Genomic DNA, 24,994 nt, shown 5'->3' with positions numbered 1-24,994 from the left:
ACAGTATGTATGTATGAATAAAAAACATTTTTTAATGTCATGTCATTGACCCACAGGCAATGTGTGAAGTCCATCATGGTCAAGGTTTAGGGCTTGCTCATGAGTTCAGAGAGCTGTAGCTTGTTATTGGCTCAGGGGACCTGTAAAGCAACATTTTTGGAGCCTTATGGCCCTCGTAACTGTTCTCATATGTTAACTTTTTTTCCATCACACATCTCACTTTAGTGGCTTTAACCTCCTGCTTAAAAACAAAGAGAGTTTTGTGAGTGTGTTCCATACAGACCCTCACTGTTTTTGTCTTGTACACTCACTGGTGTCGATTGTGCTCTGGACAAAGGTTCCTTGCTGGTGTGGGATGGCACACAGGCCGCCTCTCGGTGTTACTGGCACAGCAAACAGCTTGGGCGATGCAGGCAAAGGCAAAGCCTGATATCACAGTCACAGTGTTTTATGTGACCATATAGTACAATGTTTACACACATGACCGAAGCCAGATCTGTGTCAACAAAATGCCTTGTGTATTATTTATTTATTTATTGTAGTGAGTGTGTGTCATTCATACTTAATCTTAATCGTTCTCTAATGGAAGTATCAATTTTGGATGGAATGTTTTACAATTATTTACCCTTCAAGTAATGAATAAAGCAAATTCGTTATTTTTTTTGTAACTTCTATTTATTAGTCGTTGTTTCTTCTTTTCTATTCTATTTTCCAATAATTTTATAACTATTTGTCAAAGTATATGAATGAAATATTAGAGACTTAATTGTGCATGTTCAGTTTACTTTATTACATTTGCCATCATTGAACTCTGACTTGAAGTTAATTTTTAAAACATTAATTTAATAAAACTGTTGAATGCATTTTTTTTAGCAAATGCCCACATCAACAACCACTTTTTCCCCCAATTGTTACATTATAATACTGTGATGGATAAATGCACTTGTAGCATTAAAAATGACTTTGAGTACTCATGCTATTTTTTTGATAAAATTAATAATAATAATAATAATAAGCACCATTTTGATGGTTATCAGCCATACCATTAAAATACTTATCAGCTTATCGAAACTGGCAAGAATTTTAATACTGCTGCATTCCTAACAACTTTAGTTAAGCTAGAATATAATGTATATATAAATGTTATATTAAGTATTACTTTTAAAAGTAATGCTACCCACCCAACTCTGAAAGGGGCCCTATTATATCGTGCCACCTAAATTACTGTTTGTGGAACTGATCTTTCTCCAGAACCCACAGAGAGAACACGTATCTTTGAAAGTCTGACAGCTTTGCAGAACGCAGTGTCTCTTTCTGTTGGCGGAGAGCGACCTGAAAAACCTTCTGCATTCTAGTCAGTGAATGTTAATGAGGTGAGGACAGATTGTTTTCCTCCTAAGATGTTCGGTTTTGGTAACACAGCTGGGACGGGGTGCGTTTCCCTTTTATTTGTCACTCATGCTCTGGGTCTTTTGCACATTCTCCAGTTTACTGCATGTGACTGAGCTGTCACATGGAGCAGCCGAGTGCAGGCGTGTTGACATAAGTATAGTGTGATGTACTGTCCCACTCTTATAGATGTACACACTTTTACAGATACATTTATGGAGTTGCAAGGAGCCTGTCAATGCAGTCAAGATGTATTGTCAGCGGTATTAGAAAAAAGCTATTGGTAGACTGCAGTTTTAGCCAGTGGGGTGTCACGTCTAGCTTTCTGGATAGCTGGACTGTACATTTTGAAAATACTATGTGGTGACTGGAAGAAACTTGTGCTTTTTCTCTGTGCTTATTCGTTATCTTCTCTTTCTGCTTACTTTGTTGTGTTTCTATTTGCATATAGAATTGAAGTGATCAGTGAGAACTTTGGCATGGAAGAATACCCAGTGCGATCCGGTTTCATACAAGTTTTTTTTTTCAGTCATGCTGGAGGATGGTAACAAATCATGTTAAAAGAAGAGAGGTTACACACTTGCTACCAAGGATGATGATGTCAGCTGTTCAGCTCCAATAGAGCATGCAAGAAACACAAGATTTGTGCTGCATCACTGAACACATCCGAAGAACAAGAGTTGAATTAAGAAGCAAGTAAAATGTCAGACTGGATGTATTGATGATCGGGCATCTAAAGGACAGTCCAAAGACTTATATATCATTCAAAAATGAAAACTCTCTCATTATTTACTCGTCACTAAATTGGAACACAAATGAAGAACTTGAAGTATCTATATTCTATCTATTTTGAATACTTGTGTTCAGCAAGGATGCATTAAATTGATCAAAAGTGACCGTACAGAAACTTACAATATGACAAGAGAGTTTTCAGATTTAGATAAATGTTTTTCTTCTGAATTTGGTTCATCAAACATTCCTGAAAAAAGCATCCTGGTAGTATATTAGTAAGAAATGTTTCTTGAGTAGAATTAGAATGATTCACGTGAAACTGAAGACTGGAGAAATGGCTTCTAATAAATTCAGCTTTGCCATAACACAAATAAATTCAATTTTTAAGTATGTTATGTTAAACTGCAACAATATCTCCCAATGTTTTACTGTATTTTTGATTAAAAAAAATGTTTCGTTTAGACATCTTTCAATACCATTAAAAAAAAATCATACCTTTTGAACAATAGTATGCATTGTGCAATCATATATTCATTTCATCAAAGGACAATGTTTTGTCTTTTGACCCAAGGAATATCCTGGAATATAGTGCTTTTTATAAATCGTATGTTTCTACAGAATGTAGGTTAAAGATATTATTGTTTTGGCACAAAAGCGAGAGAGTAATGACAGAATTTCCATTTTTATTTTTGGTGAACTGTCTCTTCAAGCTTGCTGTTGGCTGTCACACTCCAAGCCTGGAATGTAAGCAGTGGGATCTGAATGCCAGTCAGCTCTGAAAAGTCTCCCCATGACTGAACCTACACACTTGCATTCACACAAACAAGTATCCTAGTGGAACATGGAACAGCCAACCGATACTCCTTCAGTCCCAAGGGAGTTCTATTATGTGCTGTATGTGCTGCCATGAGTGTAAGAGTGTTCATTTGTTTTCATGGACCCTAAGGATTGAATATAAATCAGTGTTTACAATGTCAAAAGCACTATGGCCTGTAGTTTTCCAAATACCACTACTTATCAGTTTCGAATCCTGTATCAAGGTGAACAAATGTAGAAAAAAAAATATGGTCAAAGTTATCTCAGATCTTGCCAGTAACTTAAGGCCTCCGATTGACTTTCATGACTGTTGTAATAAAATAAAAAAAATTCTGGGTCTTTCCCTCCTGCAGGTTTTTTATTTTCCTTCTTTTTTTGTACTCACTCTGCTGGTCCTTTTGTATGTCACTGTAATCGCACTTTAGAGTTTGGCTTGTCCATCCCACCTTGCCTTCCCTTCTTTGTGAATCATCTTTCGCTGCTCTTCCTATTTAATGTCTGTAATGGCTAGTGGACTTTGACGTTCCACTCCATGTGGTGGCTCTCTGATGGTCACATGACCTTGTTTGCCCTCATTAGATACCGATGTGTGAATGAGCATAGATTTTTATTGGGTGCTGTGATGCTTCCCAGAAGTGAGTCGTGAAAGCATCCCAGCTAATACTGTGGCCTAGTGAAGCAGGGTTAATGCACTCAGGATGCCAATGTTTAATGCGTGTTCTTTTTTCTTTTTACAAAGGGCTGTCTGGGACAGTTATCAAGCGGATAATACAGGGCCAGGGACATCTATTGAGGATTTCGCTGGTGTTGTCACAGTCTCTGATGTGAATTGAATTGTTTGCATCAGTGTTTGCCCTCATCAAAGTGGTCGGAAGATGATTAGGCTTGACGCAGCAACTTGATTGAGGGCTGTGAGAAGACTGTTCGTTCAAGGCTCTGCAGGCGTCCCAGGGGACAGAGGTTAAAATGTTTGGACAGGAAGGACAGACTATAGGCGCCCCCTGGTAGTGACTAGCCTCATCAAAAAATAGCATGACAACCAAAGTAGATACTTCAACTGTTATATCAATTTTAACTTTATGTTCCTGTTTTCTTCTCTTTTGACCAAGGGGTGTCCAGTCCTCCTCCTGGAGGGCCACCTTCCATAAACATTTAGCTTAAACACTTATTGAACACACCTGAACCAGCTAATTAAGGTCTTCAGGATCACCAGAAACTTCCAGGCGGGTATATTTGAGCTTATCATTGTAGGAAATTGGCCATCATAGGCACATTACCAAAGCAAAAGTTGTTCCAAAAGGTCAGTAGCTTAATCCTTCTGCTTCCGTCGAAACCTAAAAGATGCTCTTGTACCACAGTTTAGTAAAGGTTGACAACTTTATTTATTCTTGATTGTGCTGTTTTGACTGCTTTGATGCGTTGCAATATAAGGAATTTTTGATGCAACAAAAAATCACTGATCATCTCTGTCTCTTTACTAATTACAGCATGAAATAAACATGAATGAACATCAGAAGGTATCTTGTTTCAACCACGGAAAGACATCAGTAGACACCATTTTTTCAAGTTTAAGTCCACCAGTGTTAATCTACTCTCTTGTCTGGTTTGTTTGCCAGACAAAATTCAGCATTATGATTGGTCAGACTGCCTGTCAATCAAGCACCCGGCAAAGGCTCAATTAAGACGGCTACTTTTTTAAACTTCATTTGCATGATTCCTAAAAATGCTACCTACCATTTTAAAGCAGGTCAAATCCTAGTTTAGATCCTTCCTTTAATCTTGGACTGGGTCTTAATGATTATTTTCGACCACAGCTCAGATTTAAGCCCACTTGGTCTTTCCTCTACTCACAATGGTATGGTATATTTAAAGGAGACTTCGTAACTGGATTAATTAGAAGCTTTGTCTGTTCCATCTGGAAAAGCTAAACAAGGATTTACTATTCCAAATAGCCAGTCAGTTTTCCTGTCAATAACTCTTTAATAATGACCTTGCTGAAGGGCTGGGGGAAGGTACTTCCAAACAGTGGATGGGATTTTATTTAGGCTCTTCAGTGCTTTGTGTATTTCCATATTTTTTTTCTACTAGCTGTATTTACATACAAGTAGTTTTATCTCGTGCCAGCGCAGCAGAGATTCTCGAAACTGGTCCAACCACACAAACCCCAAATTCTCTCTTCCTCTCTGTCTCCCGCTCTCTCTTCTCCTCTCTGTCATGAGCACAATCGCCACATTTACACACAAACGTTCTGCGCTTCTCATTCTCTCTCCCATCCCCCCATGCGAGAGAACTGTAGCCAAATTGCTGCACATTGGACACCCGGCCATAAATTAGACTTTTGACAAGCCTAGCGGCATTGTTTTCTCCCCTACCCAGCCCCTAACCCTGATCTAACCTACTCATGACCTAGAGCTACCCAGCTGTGGTTTGCTACTCAACGTGGCCTTGTCTCTTCCTTCAGAAAATCATGGACACTTTCTCAGTCTGTTATGCTATCTCGCTCACTCTGCCTATTCTCTCGTCTCCTGTTTGATTGCTTCTCAAGATGCATTTATTCCCTCGCTGAATTGGCTCTTTGACTTGGGCCTGGGCCATGCCCTTGTAATGACACCATGGCTGAATTTTACACACAAACATGGAATTGCATATGCAAGCCTCAAAAAGGAACATTTTACAATGTCTAAACTGGAGCTTCTATCTGATAAATAGCTGGTGATTCATTCATGTATTTGGGATGTCAAATGCACCATAATTTGGTGAAGATTTTGACAGTAATTAAATAATTTCAGTCAAAACCTATGTTTTTTATTATATTTTAAAAGTTTTTTAAGGCATATTTAAACATGTTTGCATCCCTAACAGGACACATACGTCTGACCAATGTTGAACCGAAATACAAAGTTATTCAAAGATAATAGAAGTTCTGTTCTGTTAAACACTATACTTCAACATTATTAAAGGGTACGTTCCACAATTTTCAACCCACTTTGTATTGTCACAAAGTTGGTAATATATGTCAAATGTTAATTTTTTCTTCAAGATAACCTGATTATTTGTCAGCAAAAGTGTCACATTTTTGTCAAAACTCTTAATTTCATTTTGCGTCATACGGCGGAGTGTTACTTACAAATAAAAGGAGATAAATACTGTACTGTTTTGAACTTTTTGTTGAGTACTGGAATGGTATTGCATAAATTGTTGATATGATTTTTATTTTTATCTTTGGATATTTGATTATAGTAATATTTTCCCTCTTTGTATCTACTACTGACAAGTTGGTATTTTGAAAGCCTTTCTGTGTGTATATATATCTACACACATGCAAATAGCTTTTCATAGATGTCACATTACACACGCTCTGCATGTGTGTCTCTTTGTGTGGTGGATTGCGAAGGTGTTATTTGCATGTTTACGATGTGTGTGTATATTAGTCCTTTAGACAGAGGCAGGCGTGGAGGGCTTAGTGGTAGTTGGTGTCAGGATGGAAAGTCATTATGAAGTGGAATGTACCATAAGCAAAGTGGTAGGCGGATGGGAGTATCGCAGGCCGAAATACAGCTTGGGAGATCGACCCATACGTGTCCTCTTCCCTTTCTCCTGGAGCTGCCCTTCCCTCAGACCTCTGTAAACCCTCCAGATAACAGCCTCTTATACTAGCAGCATTAATCATTAAACTGTCCTCAGTGTAATGCTATGAACGCATACGCATGGAATGATATACCCTATTCAAAATGACCTCAGAAGAGTAGTACAGCTACATTTATACTTACATTTTGCCAACATGCAGGCCTTTTTTCAGTACTTAAACTCCCATCATGCACTCTTTTGCATCCTTCCTCCAGACCAAACAAACCACAGATATTTGAAAGAGCCGTCTACAGGATGTGTGCCATGTGCCGGTGTCCCAGAGGAGTGCCCATGCTTTGTTTTTGAATGATCTAAAGAGTTTCATGCCCCTGGCCGTGGGAGTTTGGGATCGACCCAAAAAGGAAAGAGCAAGGTCTTGAGCCAGAACAAGAGAAGCTGGTTGCTCTCTACCTCTCTTCCTCTTGGTTTTTCACTTGCTATCTTACACTTCTCACAGGAGGTAGCACATTTGTATGTTCGCATTGGATCGGGATCCTGATGCGTTTCCCGTGGAGCAGCGGCCCACACAGTTTAGATCGAAACTCTAGGATTATCATCAAAGTGCATTATTAATCAAACAATACTCAAGCAAGACCCATGTCAGCTTCTTAGAGAACAGACAAACACTCAGCTCACTTTGTTTGGTGTCTTATTTTCTGCGAATAAGTGTCAAATGCTGAAATGGACTTGTAGAGTTTCAAACAGTCACTTGTAAGACATAAATAAGCGTTCTGAGTACTTTTTCCCATCTCAGGGCTGGGTTTTCTCAGCTCAGTCGCTTCCTTCTCATAGCTCATCGACAGACGATTGTACACTACATTCTGAAGGTTAAACACATGCTTGAACTCTTGTTCCCACAGACATGTTGTTCATGAGAGAGGAGACGCTGTCTGGTGGTCTTCTGTCTGTAGGGCAGATTGAATTGTGGAACCCAGTCATAAAAATGGAATTTGCTGTATATTCCGCAGAATGACAGATTTTGGATGAATGAATAAAAAGTAGGGATTTACACTTAATAAAATTACGATATGGACTAGTGTATGTGGATATTAAAAGTGAGAAGACAGCTATAAATGTGTCTGTGTGAATGAGTGCCACAGTTTCACCATTTCACAGACTCATCATTAATGTCTTATTATGCATGATCATAGTCTAGATCTCGTAACCTGACCCAATACCTAAACTTAACAGCTACTTTGCTAACTATTAATAAGCAGCAAATTCGAAGTTTATTTAGGGAAAAACTCTTAGTTAATAGTGAATATGTGTTCCATTTTCTAAAGTGTTCACATTACTTTTAAGAAATATTCCAAAATTCCCATTCATGTTTTAATTTAAATAATAAAGTTCACTTTGTAAAAGATCTTAAAACATTATACGATTTATTCAAATTAAACAAAACAATTAAATGGAATCCAGAAAATAAAAAATGGAAAATACTGAATTCTGGGTAAAAATGTAACCACATGACTAGTAATTTGGACCCCGCATCGATGCAGATGTCATTTTGTCATCGCTCTGATCAGTGCTTGCTTATTAATACTTTATTATTATTATTATTATTATTATTATTAACTTATTAACGTTTTGAGTATTCTGGAAACAAACTTCAGTAAACATCTGAATTAAGAAAACCAAAACCTGCCTCTGATTAGTTTGAAATAATTTCAAAGGACCATGTGTTCTTTGTTTTTTTTTGTTTTTTTGTTTTATGTGGTGTGTGTGCTAGGCTGGTTCCACGTGGAGGTGTGGCAGCATGCCTGCTCAGCGTGTGTAATCACAAGCACAAATCAAAATAAAACAGCAGCCAAATCATTGGGAGAGGGACAAACAGACTGCATTTTATATAGAGCATTTTACAACTCCTGACTGTAAATGCAGGTTTCTTTCTAACACAAGCCTCTTATTGGCTGGTTATGTGAAAGCTGCTGAGAGTGGTAGAGGATCTGCAGCAAGTTTTTAGGAAGCATTTGATGTTGCCGTGCAGATTCGTTATGAAGCTCAGCACATTCATGGTGCATGTGAGGTTAGTATGGTTCAGATTAGGGCTATGTATTGGCAGGAATCTGGCGATACGATACGTATCATGATCCAGGGTTTGCGAAACGATATATTGCAATACTCTAAGCAGGGCGATATATTAGGATATTTCTTATTTTAGGAGTAGGATATATTTTTAGGAAAGCTGGCATTAAGACACCACCATATGCAAAAAATAAATAAATAAAAATTGTTTAAACAGAACACAGTGGGATCTGCATTTGCAATATCAGTCCCTGTAACATTCAACATTATTGAAACAATTTTTTTGACTAATTGGAGAAAAAATTCAAGTGCTTGAAGGATTCTTTAGTTAATTGCAGCTGTTTGTATAAAATGTAATTTATAAAAAAAGATAATATATATTTTTAGACCCTGCTTTGAAGGTTCACAGTTTAAGTTTACAGTTGTGACATACATACAGTACAATGTCATAACATTTTGATCTGAACAAAAAAATTACATCTTACATCTGCATTTATTTGTGTGATTCAACTTGTTCAAATCTGTAACATCCGGTTGTTCCATGTGTATATGAATGTTCCATTGTCCCCAAAATTAGGGAAATCTGTCTTTTGGATTCTTGCACGTTCTGAAGAAAACGTGTACAGACAAAGCTAGGCATGACATGCATAGATCAGCAGGCCTTAAATATAACAGGCATTAGCCTGCCTGTGTAATTAAACAGTATTGGGGGAATCCACTTAAAGAGGATGCAGAAGTTCATAAATTACTTAAAAAAAAAAAAAAGTCCCAACAAAATATGTTCTTTAAAAAAAAATAAAAAATCTTTTTGTATTTATTTTAATACCTCTATAATATTTATTCTGGAATAAATTATTAACTGAAAATGCAATGTGAGACTCTATTCTCATTGCCATCTCTGATGTCATCAGCCTGGTTTTCTTACATTAGTGCTGTTTTGGAACGATTGTTTGAATGCATTTGCTTACTGGAGTTCAGTGGATTAAACTGATCTGTTCACATAAAAATGTTAAATCAGGTTTAGATAGAAACTGTGCTTCAGTAATGTATTTGCGTTAAATTATGTTAACATGGTAAGGTTAACGAATTATGTTGACAAACCTAGTTTTTAGTTTGGTTTGGTTTTTCAATCCAAATTCAAAATATTGGAGCGGGTTTTCTTCACCCGGCCCCTCCTCCTCAGACTTGACGTACACAGGTTGCTAGAAACAAACAGGAATGAGTGCACTTGACAATTAATGAAATAAAATATGCTGTGTTTTCCACCATCTGGCAACCTAGGATGCCGAAATACAATTGGGTAAACTGGCAGTGGGCGGGTTTTACAAACCAAAACAAAGACCGACATTCCATCCCAGAACGTGCATTTTTAAAGGAGAATAACTTGACTGTAGCATTGTTTTTCAGATAAACAAGTATGTTAACTTAGCAGGTTTCCTAAATATTGGCAAACATATTATGGTATTTTTATGCTTTAGTAGAGTCAAAAGATTTTTATGCTTTAGTAGAGTCAAAATCTTACATACATCACCTTTAAGTCACAAAAAAATGAATGATTGAGATTGCATTGAATACAATACGACGAATCAAGTGGCAAACAAGAAACACCAGCAACAAAAATGTCTGCCAAATTTAATGTGAACTGCCCACATAGAACTACAAAAACATATCAAGGCATAGTGGTCTGTCTCATATCTTGTACCTGGATGTGGCAGGATGGGATTAATTTGGATGTCAGATAAATGTACACCCAAACCCTCTGATGGAGACGGAGTAACAGCATGAGGATTTATTTCAGCGATCCGAGAGCTAATACTGTTGGCTTTCAACTTAGTGGCTTTAGATCTGTTATCTATATCTAGAGAGCATCAATGTCAGAGCTGTAATTAAAACAAGGACTCTATTAGCAATTTGAGACGAAGCCTTTTAAAGAAAGAGCCCCCTGCATTTTCCCTCCCGTCTTCCCTAGAGGAAGCTAAACCTACACTGCTGAAAAGACTGAGTACCACAACTCTGTCACCATTTCATATATTCAGTGGATCGTTCAGCTTTATTCACTGCAATGTGCTTTCATTCATACAGTGTCGGCAGAAGACCAGTTTGCTGTTGCATTCTTGTTTTTTTTTTTTTTTTTTATACACAATGTTGTCCATTCATGTAGCTCCCTTACAACTGACAAAAGACTCACTCTCAAAAATAAACGACCAAAAAGGATTTGAAGTGTGTTTCACACCAGGGTAGTGTAAGAAAACATTTTTGTACCTGTACCTGCTTTGTAACCCCATGTTTTTTTTGTTTGTTTTTTTTTTTTATAAAAGAAATGGCACTGAAAGTGACTTGATTAGAATAGGTGGATTGAGCTGTTGATTAGAAGTTGAGTATTTATTGGAAAGGTAAACCTTTTTGACTCCTGTGCAAGTCAAATCAAACCTGGTATGTATTGTAATAAAAATGAATGTGAAAAATGTGACTTTATTTGTAATGTTTTTAAAAGTATTTATGTTAATATAGCTGAATTTAAATAATTGGAAGACTTATTAAAATCCCTAAAAGTGGGTCCTGCCATTGGAAACCAATGCTCTAGTGGATGATAATGTCCAGTTTTATGTGTATATTATATATATATTTTTTACATTTAATATGTTTTGTATATTTATTACAATTAGTATGCAATATATATATATACTGTATATATATATATATATATATATATATATATATATATATATATATATATATATATATATATATATGTATATATATATTGCATAAAGTCATTTTTACAATTTCTATACACTTAGATTGTATAATTCGATAAGTAATCACTGTATGGACTAGATTATAATTGTATAACTTCAGGTGCATTCAGTCATACTGCACTTGGTTGACATTGTAGGAGTTTGGCGTAACTCCTTTGAGCAAACAGATAGTCTGATCTCTGACCTGAGCTAATCAGGCACAAATTTGGCCTGTCAGAATCCTGTCTTCATGTCCTGCGCCTCCACAACTATTTACATACCCCCGAACCTAGGTTTTCCCTTTTTGTCTTTAGTCCATGTGACATCTGAGTTCAGCCACTCTTTTTTTTTCTTTTTATTGCAACATGATGAAATAAAAACCCTCCCACCAAAAAGGTCTTGTTGAAATCTGATTATATAACGAGATTAACCCCAGAGTTTTAGACCTGCAGCCCAGTGCAGCTAGTCCACCACAGATTGTGTGTTTTTCGGAACAGTTCCTTTAGGTTCATGTGGTTACTATTGGCTTATAATTTTGTGATGCCAATCATCCGTTGATTTGAGACATTTCAGGAATGTACATGTTAATACCTGTTGCAGCCGCTGGAATTCAACAAGATGACAGTAACAGAAGATGTACCACCCCGCACTTAAAAAGGAGAACACAGTGTTTTTAGTAAAGGGTGCAGCGGTGCTTAGCAGACAGTTATCTGTGTTTTTTCTGTAAACAGCCTATTCACTTCAGGGTTGGTATAGGGATGTGGGAGACTATCTTTCTATCATGACTGAAGGAAAGGCTCAAATGAAGGAAGGAGTTTGTGGGGAGGAAGAGGAGAAGCCTAGGGCGGTTTCTTTTCTTTGTTAGCCTTTGTACTGCGTGGCCTTGCCTGTTTGTTTTCCATATTCTGCTTCTGAACCCACTCTGAACAAGCCTTTTTTGATTTCTCACAGGACGGCGGACTACAATTCCAGCAAACCCCGGCCTGGGGAAACCATTAACCAGAGACAAAGCACAACAGAACACTGGTAGGTTCTGTGGCCTTCCCTCTCTGTCTTTTACGCTACCTGAATGTTTGATACACACTCCAGTAGAATGAGTTGTAATAGGCAACGTTTGACTGTTTTTTGTTTTGCTGTTTTTGAAAAAAAAACAAAAAAAAACATTCCTTTTACCTTGAAGTCATTGTCAAAATCTGTTATAGTTATTTATGTGTAATATAAATATTATTACAATTAATATTTAGTAATAATACCATAAATAAATTAACACATTTATTGAATGCATTGCCCCCCCTCCTTTTTTTTTTTATACATCTTTTTCAAAATTTTAATGTAAATCATCTTACATATTTGGGATCAGTAAGATTTTTCTTTTTTATAAAGAAATTAATACTTTTATTCAGCCATGTGCCAGATGCATTAAATTGTTAAGTAAGAGTTAAGACATTTGTAGTGTTACATAAAATTTCTAGTTCAAATAAAAGCTTTTCTTTCTAACTATATCTTCATCAAATAAAAAAAACAAACAAAAAAAACTCATAAAAAAAAAAAAACACCAACTATTAAACAGAGCAACCATTTTTGATTTGGTAATAAGAAATATAACAAATTTACATATAAGAACAGCTGAAAATTCAGCTTTGCCATCATAGGATTTAAATAATATATATATACATGTAAGAAATACTGTATGGTCTCCGCTTTCTGTAAATACAAATATATGGAGCCCCGCACATGTCATGCAAGAAAAAAGAAATTAATTGTGCACATGATTTACTAATTCGTTCCCTCAATGTACTCTAAAACATGCACACGATTACTATTGTGTTCCCTCGATTTACTATTGCGTTCACTGGATTTGCTAAATCGTGCACACGATTTAGCAAATCGAGCGAACGAATTAGGAAATCGTGCACACAATTTATAAATCGAGTGAACGAAAAAGTAAATCGAGGGAACGCAATAGTAATCGTGTGCATGTTTTAGTACATTGAGGGAACTAATTAGTAAATCCTGCACACGATTTAGCCTAATATTTTTTCCTGCATGTCATGGGCTCCGTACAAATATAATATTATGTAATATCATTTATATAAATATAATATAGTTATTTTGAATTGTAATAATGTTTCACATTATTATTATTATTATTATTAAATAAATGCAACATACTTCTTTTAAAAACATTCAAAAATCACATCTGCCCCAAACCTTTGAAAATTTTTTAATAAAATAAATTAACATAATATTAAATAAATAAATAATTTTTTTTTGGACAATTATTTATAATTACCAGCATTTAACTAAGTGTAAGTGTAAGTGTAGTTATGCCATTAGAAAGCAGATTCTTTCCTTTAAATCTCAAAATGTATTTCTGGTTCAGAATGACAGAATGTGGTAGCATGCCACTGAGAAACATATAGCGCTGGCCGCTTGTGAGACTTTCTTGGCTCAACTGAGCTACCAAATAGGGTCAAATTCGATGGCCCAGAAGTTGCGGGAAAAATACTGTTTACTTTTGTGAATTTTATTGGGAGGGGTGACCTGGTCTTCAAAAGCCTTGGTATAAATGGCATCTCGTCTAGCCGTTCTTAAGAAGGAAATAGGAGACACACATTCTCAGAATTCCAGCCTACTGTATTTCTGGCTGAAAAAACGTGCCCCTTCCCAGCGATGAGAGTTTCTAATAGCTTCAAATGGAATTCAACACCCTATGAGTGTAGACATGCAAACTTTTTTTTTGTTCTCATAGAGTATTTATTTTTCCAGCAGGTTATCCCAGTATAACAGATGTACTGCCCTAGGGTCTCAAGCTGAAAAACAATTACGGGATCTTTTGGATTAGGAGGTGTTCTCTACACCTGTGAGCAGCTAGATTGTCCTCTGCTGAAGCTTAGCTGTGTCAGGAATGAAAGCAGTTTTCCTCTTTCTCTCTACTGTCCCACAGGCAGCTGCTCTATGAAGCATAATTGCATGTAATCCTGGTCCTAGTCTGAGGGCTTTAGAAAAAAAAAAATGCAGCAGACTAGATAATACCAGCTGGAGAGAGCACCTCTAAATGGAGCAACATGTTCTCAGATGAACAAATATGCGTCTCTGCTGAATAGGGGAGGTTGTGCCCTAATGGTTAGATAGTTTGACTCCTAACCCTAAGGTTGTGGGTTTGAGTCTCGGGCCAGCAAGACTACGACTTAGGTGCCCTTGAGCAAGACACAGAAACCTCCAACTGCTCCCCAGGCATCGCAGCATAAATGGCTGCCCACTGCTCACGGTGTGTGTGTTTGCACTTTGGATGGGATAAATGCATAGCACCAATTCTGAGTATGGGTCACCATACTTTGGCTGTATGTCACCTCACTGAATAGTGGAAAAGGAGTAGCCTATCTACTTATGAAGTTGAAGAAAAACATATTTGAGCACATTTATTTATTAAATTAAATTGTTTTAATGGATGTTGCCACATAAATGAATACTAACTCTTATTTTTCTTTTTAAACAAATTTAAATTTATTCAGCAAGGAAGCATTAAATCGATAAAAAATGACAGTAAAAGCATTACAATGATTTTCTATTTCAAATAAATGTTCTTTTGTACTTTCTGCTCATTAAAGGATTCAGAGAAAAAGAAAGAAATCACAGTGCCACAGTTTCCACAAAAACACAGCACAGCTGTTTTCAACCTTATTTTATAATAAGAAACATTTCGTGAGCACCAAATCAGCATGTTGCCATTACAGGAATAAATTAAATTGTAAAATATATTATAATAGGCAGCATTTGTTTTAAATTGTATTGTATTTTTTGATTAAATAAATACAGTCTTGGTTAACTTTCAAGCACATTGAAATGCTAAACTTTTAAACCCTGTTTTAAAAGCAACCAAAACACAAAATGTGTATCTATACATCAATACTGAGTATGACTTTACTGTTCACCAGTCTGCGCCTATAGGATTATTGACTGCTTACAACCCTTGGTTCATGTCACATGCCCTAGTTTTTTCCAATGTATAACCAAACAAACCAAGTTAACTGTTTTGGTTAAGATGATAAATCACTGTACTAATAAATTACTGATACCAATAAGTACATTTATAAAGACAGGGCAGCATACAAATACAAAAGTTAATGGGTAGCTGTTAAGTTTCCAGAACTTGAATAAAACACTGGCTAGACCAGAATGAACAACCATATTGGTTTATGCTGGTTTGGTGTTAGTAGTCTGGAAGGTGGCTGAACCATTTACCACAAGTGGTGAGGCTGGTTGACCAAATAACTTGCTGGTTAAATAAGTTAAAAAATTCTGGTGGGGACATCATCAACTTTCGAAACATAACATATGCTTCTGAACAGCTATGCATCGGTTTCTTTTTTCTGAAATTGGTGTTGCAGAAAAGTAACCAGAGCCAAATTTGATATGCATTTTCTTTGGCGGACTCTCGAGGAGTAAGAGGCCCTGTACCATTATTATAGGGCTTCACGCTTTGGGGTTAGAGGTGAGTTGGGGGAACTGGAGTTTACAGTATATTTTTCAGTTACAGTCTAACGTTCTTAACACCTCATAAATTACACCTGCTGCGACGCTGCTGAGGCCTGATGAACTTCAAGCTCACTGAGGGGAAATGAAGTAAGCAGTGAGATCTGTGTGGGATATTGCTTTTCCGTTACTCCCCCTCTCTTTCCTCGAACAGCCTTTTTTTAAGAAGAGAGTGGTCTTAAGATTGGATAAAGATCTCACTCAAGAAATTGCCTAGTTTGGACCCAGTGAAAATAAAGTAAGATGACCAGAGTTCAATATCAGTGCTTGATTACAACTGAACTTTATGAGATCATTATGACTTAAAGATGAGTGACGCTTTGTATGCTTTCTATGCTATAATCTATTCTGAATTTCTATGAAACATTAAAAAAAGAAAAGAATAGTATGAGATTAATGACAGAAAATAGTCCTATGACTGATCTTTTTTGTAATTAATTTTTTCTTCACGTGTTTTGCCTTTGTCAAAATGGACACTTTTTAAGTGATATGGAAAAAATACATTGAAGACAAGCCAGTATTAACACTCATATTAAATTATAAATGGCACCACTAGACTGGTTACTATTTTGAATTTATGGAGCTCACTTCCTTTGTTTTTTTATTTATTTATTTTCATTTTTTTTTAGGAATGTTGGGTTCAACCCCCTGCTTTTATCTTCCCCTTTACTCTGAAGTTTTTTTGTAATCCACCAGGGTTTTGTTTTCCGCGCACTATACTGCATTATCTTTGCAGCATCTCTTCCTGTATGCGTCCTGGATCACTCACTTGCTCGAAAACCCTTACACTGCAGTGGCAGGCCAAACCTTTATACCATCCCCCCACACGGATAAAACACAAGGCGTGGAGAACAGTACAGTACGTACTGTCCTGGGGCCCTCATTTCTCAAAAGTATGCAACAGTGTAGCGTACACATGTGCAAGAGTGTTTCTGGCTTTTGACACAGGTTTGTATGCTCAGACCTTCTATACACATCATTGATTTTTCTAACCTCTGCAATATGCCACTCCTGCATCAATGAATGGTTTCCTGGAAGAAAAAAAATGATCCATCGGCCATCTGTATAGAGCACATAGAATGAATCTCCGCCCTGTCCCTTGGTTTCTTTTGCTCTCCTTCACTGGAAAACTGCACAGGTTTTCCTATAGCCTTTTAATTTGGGACATTAGGTAAATAGAGCAAGGGGAAAAGTAAGTGTTCCATTTCTTGACACTTCCCTCCCACATTGCTGCATTAACAAATGTTAATTTGAGAGTTTTGGGACAGGCTAGTCCAGGGCCCAATGCTAGTATTTTATTTTTATTTATCTTTTCACAATTTTAATTGCCCTACCAACATTTTCACAGGCCCTGCCGCAAAAAAATAAATAAAAAAAATCCTGTATTCTAATAGATATGCTTATATGACAAAAATGTTAAATACAAGTTCAGTTTTACAGTTCTCGATTCCAGTTTCATTAACAAAGCAAAAACTACTAGCCAAACAAATGTAAAGTTCAAACATTATTAAAAGTCAAGTGATCCGTCAGTAAATACGAACAAATGAACAAATTGCAAGCAATAGCGAAAATAAATAGATGGAACAAGGATATATTTACCGAGCCCCGCACATGACATGCAGTAAAAATTTAAGGCTAAGGCCTGGTTCACACGGGACGATTTTAAAATTGTCGGCCGATTTTCCAAATATGAGAGACCCCACACACAGCGATAAAAAATCACGGGTTTAACAGTTTTGGTCGTTCCGTGTGTGGTGTGCAGCCACACGGCAATATCAACTCATCACACACGAACCGATTTGACTCCCGAGCATTCCCAGGTCAGACGGGAAATCTCGCAAAATCCCTCGAGATCAAACGTGACTTCAGAGTAAACAATCATGGCGGACGAAGAGGATGCAGTGGCCATAGTTTGTGCTTTGTTTTTTAACGAAAAAAAAAACATAAGAAAAACAAGAAAAGGCGATGGTCAAAGAGGTGGAGACAACGCGAGCATGGACTATACTTGCTATATCATAATATGGAGATAAGTTGTTGTTTTCTCTCATAGAAATGTTGTTACGTACTACACAGATTAATAACCGTTGAAATAAACGTTCATATATTCGTTTCCATGTACTCTGGTGGACTGCAGTTGTGGATGTAGTTATGCTCATCGACTTTATTTGTATTTGTTATATTATATACGCCGGCTGTTTTGATTTTGTTTCCCGGTACTATCACTGCCTCGTCACCTCACTTTCTGATTGGCTACACGCCACAGTCCACAGGCTGCGTGATTGTTTGTCCTCGGGGGACACCACACACGAGACGAAATCGGGCCAAATAAATCCAACATGTTGGATATCCCCGATTTGAGATCGGAGCGGTCCCGACATTCTTCCGAGCAGAGGAGAGCAGTCTTAACACACCACACACGGCAGGAATATTTGATCAGATTATTTTACGATAATCGGAGCATCCTAAGATTGTCGGAAGGGGTGAATCGGGGCTAAAATCGGCCTAATTATCCTGCCGTGTGAACCAGCCTTAAATCGTGTGCGCGATTTATTAATTCGTTCCCTCAATGTACTAAATGCTCATATTTGAAATCACCAAAAAAATCTGACAAAAACTGTGTCATATAGGTTGTTACTTTTGCTCAAATAGCATTATAAAAATCTTATTTTTAAGGCTAGGTCAGCAAGTGCACACGCTCAGTCCTAAGAGAACGTCTCTCAGAATGCTGACTGTTTCTGTAGACACCAGGACTTCTATCGGCAGCTGCAGTGACGTGATGACCGTACCGATTAGCGATTGGCTCTTTCATTCAGGAGACTTGACTTCCTGCGATTGAGCGGTCATATTGAGCATTGCATTTTTTCTATTCAAACTATATGAGTGACATGTCTTGGGTATTCTATAGTCTTTGATAAACTTCACTGTATACATTAAATTAAATTTATTCCTTGTTAAAGCTACAAATGTTATTCAGTTTAAAAGCAGTGAGTGATTTGTCATTTTTTATTTTATCATTATTTGGATTTTTTTTATTTTCTTTGCATACTTTTGAAACATTTAAATATAAAAAAATAACTATATCGAAATATTAAAAATATAACTATAATAGTATCTCAGTTGTACTGCAATGCTGTTCACTAACCTGGCAAACTTTGGCAAATTCAGTGATTATTTCATCCTTTAAGATTGGTTCCTTTTTAAAGGAAAAAAACAACAACTTTCTTTCCTATGTTTCCAATCAGATTCGAGCTTTCCAGGTTGAGAAAGTCAGTGAGTTTATTTTCAAACGTAAAACCAAATTTCGGAAATGTGTATATGCTTGCCTCTGTGTGTAATCTATGGTATTGTCGCTGTCCTGTTCATGTCTACTCTGTATTATTTTGTGGAAAGCTGAGATTTCATGCTGGTTTGCAGTGCTGATATGAATTGCTCACTCAGTTTTAACTGCCTTGTGATTATAAATTCCCAGTTGCAAATTTAAAATGTCAATGTCAAGACACATGAATGCAATTGTCTGCTTAGGTGGCAGTGTGTGCAGTTTTTTTTCAATTGGTGAGCGTATACAAAGAGATTTATATATGCATAACCACCCTAAAGTAACGGTGGTTATCTATGTACAGTTTGTTTGAACTTCCATAGCCTGTAGGTTTGTGTGTGTGAGGGAGAGACAAAGAAACTTCCTCTCTGTTAAGTCTTGTAAGTGGATTAGACTTGAATGTGGAGACTTCCTGGGGAGCTCCCGGCATGGGACATACACAGACTGGGAGGTTAATGACAGTCTGTTTGCTGTGTTCATGTACTGAACCTTGGTAATTGAACGGTTGCTGGCGTTTGTACACAGATTAAAAAAAGCTGCTATTTTAACGGTTTGCAGTGCTTGCAGTATCTGTACAACTTTCTCACGGTCATTTTGAATTTACAACATAAAGAAATATGAAACATGAAAAATTACAAAACAACAATTCTTTCGGGCTCATTTTGTCATTTTCTCCTGTGTTACTTTGGCATATTTAAATACCAATTGCCATATCCCCAACAGCAGCAGTCAGTACATTACAGACATATCAGGTATTTAAGTTTGCAAGATATAAACCACAAGATCAACAAACATAAGTTTTATTGAACTATTGGTATGTCAACTGGCCAAAACTGTCATTTTTATTGCTAAACTGTTTTGTTGTTGTAATATTACATTTTTTTCTCCCCAGAGTGACACATTTAAATGCACATTGTAATTATCCAAAAATTCTATCCTCAGCTTCTATTTAGTGCTGTAGAACTGATGAAACCTGGCATGGTAAAAGTAATAACCATAAATGTTGAGCTCTTATTAGAAATATTGAGAAATATCGACCTCCTGCAAACACAACTTGGGTATTGTCACTCAAAATGCATAAAGATGATCGGAAGATATGAATCTACAGATGGAAATAATTTAGTATGTGCTATTTTTTGTAGCATAATGAATTAGTGGATTTCCCCTGAGAGGTTCATGACATCTGTTATTTATTTATTTATAAAAAAAAAAAAAAAATCCAAGAGGTTTTACTAATTTATTTATTTTTTTGTATGTAGCAATGTGGGAGAAATGTTGCATAGCATTAGTTATGTGACAATATTTTTTCGCATTTCATTTATTACATATACTTAAGTGTTCAAGAGAATATTGTGGATTGAACTGATCTGATTTTTTGCTGGTAATGTGTTGAGTGGTGTTAATGGGTGCTATTTGTGCAGTGACACTATTATTTAAGAGGGAAAATTCAATAAATGTGTGTTTGTTTTGCTGCATCCTCTCTGGTGGTGATGGTAGGATAGGATAAGGAGCTGGATTAGCACACAGAGCCTCCCGCTTCTCGGAAACACATTACTGTGTTGTTTAATCAGTTAATCAGTTTGATTATGAATCCCTCACGATGATGCTCTATGATGCACCTGCTGCTCCACATCTGGACCAGAGCACAGAAGCATCCTCTTTTGTAGGGTAGGCAGTAAGACAAAAAAAGTATCTATCTATCTATCTATCTATCTATCTATCTATCTATCTATCTATCTATCTATCTATCTATCTATCTATCTATCTATCTATCTATCTATCTATCTATCCATCTATCCATCCATCCATCCATCCATCCACTCTAGGGTTGTGCCGATAGTGAGTGATAGTGATCGTGTATCGATGATAGTCAGAGATATTGATGATAGCAGATGTCTCTGTCAATACGATATGAGGCTCATTCTCTATTAATGTATTAAAAAATAAAAATAATAATAACTATTTTTATTTTTATTAGGCGGCCTATTATAATTCGGCTATCAAACTGCCCAGCTATTTCACTTCAGCAACGCATTTCTCTCTCACACACAGACGCATGAAAAAGTTGTAACGCTTTGACTCGGATAACTCGTTAAATCCATGAAATGAAAAAGAAAGAAAACAAGGAGTTGGTAATGGCTGGTACATGGCAACTCACTCTTCTCAAACATGAGAGATTAAATCTTCCTTGGCATTACAAATAAAGGAAATACAAAATAATAAGACTGCATTACCAACCTATCCATAGTGGCTCTCACGTAGTCCTTCTCTTAAAGACTGATCACTTAACTTAAAACACTCACTATGTGGTGATGACATAGAAGGACTACGTGAAAACCACTATGGATAATAAGTTCACTCTGCCGCTTTGTTGTTATATTCATGCAAACCACGCTATAATGTGATGCATGCAAAATACAGAGTTTTGGCCGTTACAAAGTCTCCATCCACAAACAGACGTACATCATCTGCAGATATAAGGTATTTCTTTGCACTTTAACAAGTAATCTGAGTGGCCTATATATGTGCACTATTTTAAAACAAGCCCTCACGAACTGAGTTTAATGCCCCACTTATGTTAGGACACATCTCAATCGTGTTTCTGTGACGGTGCGTCAAGCTCGTTATGAGGCGTTCATTCACGAGCACTGTGTGACTGATGCAGCAGTTCAATTCAACTTTACTACAAATATAAGAATTTAACTGTTTTGAATACTTTATATTGAACGTGTTTATTTATGTCCAGTATTGGTGTTAAACTGTTGGACTCTACTATTGATTTTCACCGTTGACAGATTTTGCAGAACATTTCAACTGATACCCTCCATGCACAGATGTGGCAGATTTGTCACATGACGCGTGATATGACAGTTTCGTCTGACTATATTATTTGGGTAATTGCATGAATTACAATCTCTTCAAATATTGAAGTTTCAAAGAAACTAATTTAAAATAGCAGAAGTACTAAAGATAGTATTATAAATATGGACATATTATATGCTTATGAATATTATGAAATACTAAATCCAAAGAAGTACCTAAAACAAATTGATAGTCCATGAAGCCTTTGGTTTACTAGTAAAATTATGGTATTATTTAAGAGTAGATGGTTAAAGGAGTCATATAATGCTACATGTACCTGCACTTTTACGAGTTGTTTGAACTGAAATGTGTGTTGGCAGTGTGTGTACACAACCACCCTATAATGATTAAAATCCACCAAGTGTTCCCCTTTCTCAAATCGAGCCATCTGACCGTGTGACGTCACACGGTCGGAGGCCCATCCCATGATTGATTGATTGATAGCAGCGTTTCAGCACAGACTGGACTTGTCTTACTTCAGACTCACCCTGAGTGAGCCATCATCAGTCCGAGATGCGGACAAGCATGACTCCGAAGTGATTGAGGTGTTTTGTTTGGAAGTAATAATGAACATAGCAGTAGTCATTTACTCCCCACATCTGAGTGACTGTTTGGATCTAAAGGAAATGCGCCCTTGTTCTACTTAAATGAGTTTATGTTCGCGCGAATCATTCATGATCCAGCATCACATACAAAAGCAGTGAGTATAATGTATTTAAAGGAAATCACCTTTACTAATAATGTGCTAATTAGCAAGTTTCACTATGAATGTGGCTAAAGTAAACAGTAGGCGTTTCTCAATGTCAAGAAAGGATCCCCGGAAGCCAGAATTTCGAGGATGCCACGTCATCGACATCCGTCGCAGGACTGTTCCAATCTCGAGGATCCTCGGAATTTCAACCAAGAACTGAGTCCTTTGTTTGAAAAATATCCCATACACAGGAAAGGATGCACATGTGTAGCCTTCGCGCTCTTCACACTTTCAAATCACCCACAATCCTATGTGCACAGCTTTCTTGTTTCTTGAGCTATCTTGTTCAAAAATTCAAAAATGTCGAAAGCGGGTTCGGAGCATTAACGGATTTTATTTACGTTAGCCTAGCCTCTGAAGGAAGTGACTTGGAAGGACCAGTCCTGTCAAGGAAGTATCCTTGACATTGAGAAACGCCTATGCTGAGTCCCAATTCGCATACTATCCGTCCTAAATAGCCCTCAGCTTTTAAGTGTAAGAATTCAAATGTTTAACCTTAAATTAAATGTAAATTAATTAAAGTTATATTTTATTGTGAAAAAAAAATGATGAGAAAAAAAGGGAATAGTAAATAAAATTTTACTGGACATAAAGAATGAATTAAACGTTAACAGTTGTGGTGTGCGTAACTAGGCAACCACGTTGTCGTTCACGTTGCATGACGTCATCGAAGTTTGTCCCAGAACGTGCATACTCTTTTGCTACACACTCAAAAGTATGTACTCTTTCGTCACAAAAAAAGTACATACTTTTAGGTCAGATGGAGCAGATGGAAGAGAGGGGCGGAGTCAGCAGAGCTCATTAACATTAAAGGAGAATTCCACAAACCAGCGTGTTTTGAAAAGAGCTGTTTTTTACAGATTAAAAATTGTTTTTTACACTACCATTGAGAAATTATTATTAACAAACTATGCTACAGACTTTTCATTAAGAGCCTAAAGAATCATATCAACTTGTGGAAATTGGGCATTATTTGATCCCTTTAAAATAAACAGTAAAATATTTTAATATTATCATATATACATATGATATACATACATACATATTGTAATCATATATATTATAAAAAATAATATTATGAATATATAAATGTTATATATACTCTGAATTCAGCTTTGATTTTAAACCTTGTATGTAAAAAAAAAAGTATTATTATTATTTCATGTTTTTCAAAATACTTCAACTTGCAGGTTTAAAAGTTTCAGTGTGGACCTATGCTTTTTTTTTTTTTTTTTTTTTTTTTTTTTTAGGGACACACCAAAATGAACATTTTGGATACGCTTGGACGAAAACCAAAACTGTAAATACTTTGTAATAATTATTTTATTAAATATTATAAAGTAATTTGTAAGACTTTTTTAACTAAATAATTTCAGTGAAGGCAATAAAATAACCACACTTTTATTGAAAGTAACAATAAAATTGGAAATTAATTAATATTAAATATCAAAATATTATTTTTATTCAGTTTAATGCGACAGAATCAGATATAACTTTTTTTTTTTACTAATTATGCAAATAATATATAGTCCTACAAAGTTATTATTATCAGAGCATATGAGGATATGAGGTACTCCGCATCATATATTTTCATCTCTCAGCCGTTTTTGTCTTTCGTCAGAAAACTGAAAATGCCATTACGGTGCATCCCTACTCAAACTATCTAATGCAATATAAATGGTACTACAAGGTACTGCTCATTTGACATTGTTTGTTTGTACTGCCCTTTCATGCTCTATCGTATTTCATCGTCTTTTTGTTGATTATGATCGTAATCAGAGTTACCTGTACAGGTGTTTCCACCTATACAGATGCAGTTCCTGTGGGGAGGTATTAGGGTCGTTGGATAGGAGCGAAGCGGAAATTCCAACCAGTTCATGATAGCCTTCAACTTTAACCCAGATGAAATACCAACAGCAGGAAGACAAGTAAGCCAGTCAGCGGTGTATCACCCTTCTGCCTCCATTTCCTTACATGGCCTTAAGAAACTGCTCTGGTTGGATACTTACTCAACAAATTCAATTCATTCTCTGCTTCACATGTTATTAGTTTTGCAAATGCTTAATTAATCTAAACATCCCCATAAGAGTTGTTCAACCACACAAACAGGTCTCGAGAGCTATGGAGCCTGCATTCCTTCCTGAGTTATAAGTCCCTTCCTGAGTTAATATGTTAATTCTTACTGTTTGCCAAACTGGATCG

The 24,994-nt window shown here is 36.5% G+C and overlaps 1 protein-coding gene across 2 annotated transcripts in view; it reads left to right on the top strand.

Moving 5' to 3' along the window:
• LOC113056082 (thyroid hormone receptor alpha-like) overlaps positions 1-24,994 on the top strand; it is a 128,242-nt gene that overhangs the window by 37,145 nt on the left and 66,103 nt on the right. For both annotated transcript variants that reach the window (XM_026222567.1, XM_026222568.1), the window contains exon 2: positions 12,279-12,353. The gene's annotated coding sequence lies outside the window, so the exon portion shown is untranslated. The remainder of the gene's footprint in view (positions 1-12,278; positions 12,354-24,994) is intronic.

This window comes from Carassius auratus, chromosome 37 (assembly GCF_003368295.1).
Source record: "Carassius auratus strain Wakin chromosome 37, ASM336829v1, whole genome shotgun sequence".
In the NCBI taxonomy this organism is placed as follows: domain Eukaryota; kingdom Metazoa; phylum Chordata; class Actinopteri; order Cypriniformes; family Cyprinidae; genus Carassius; species Carassius auratus.
The sequence above is the reverse complement of the archived record's forward strand: the minus strand, read 5'-3'. Positions and strand labels throughout refer to the sequence as shown.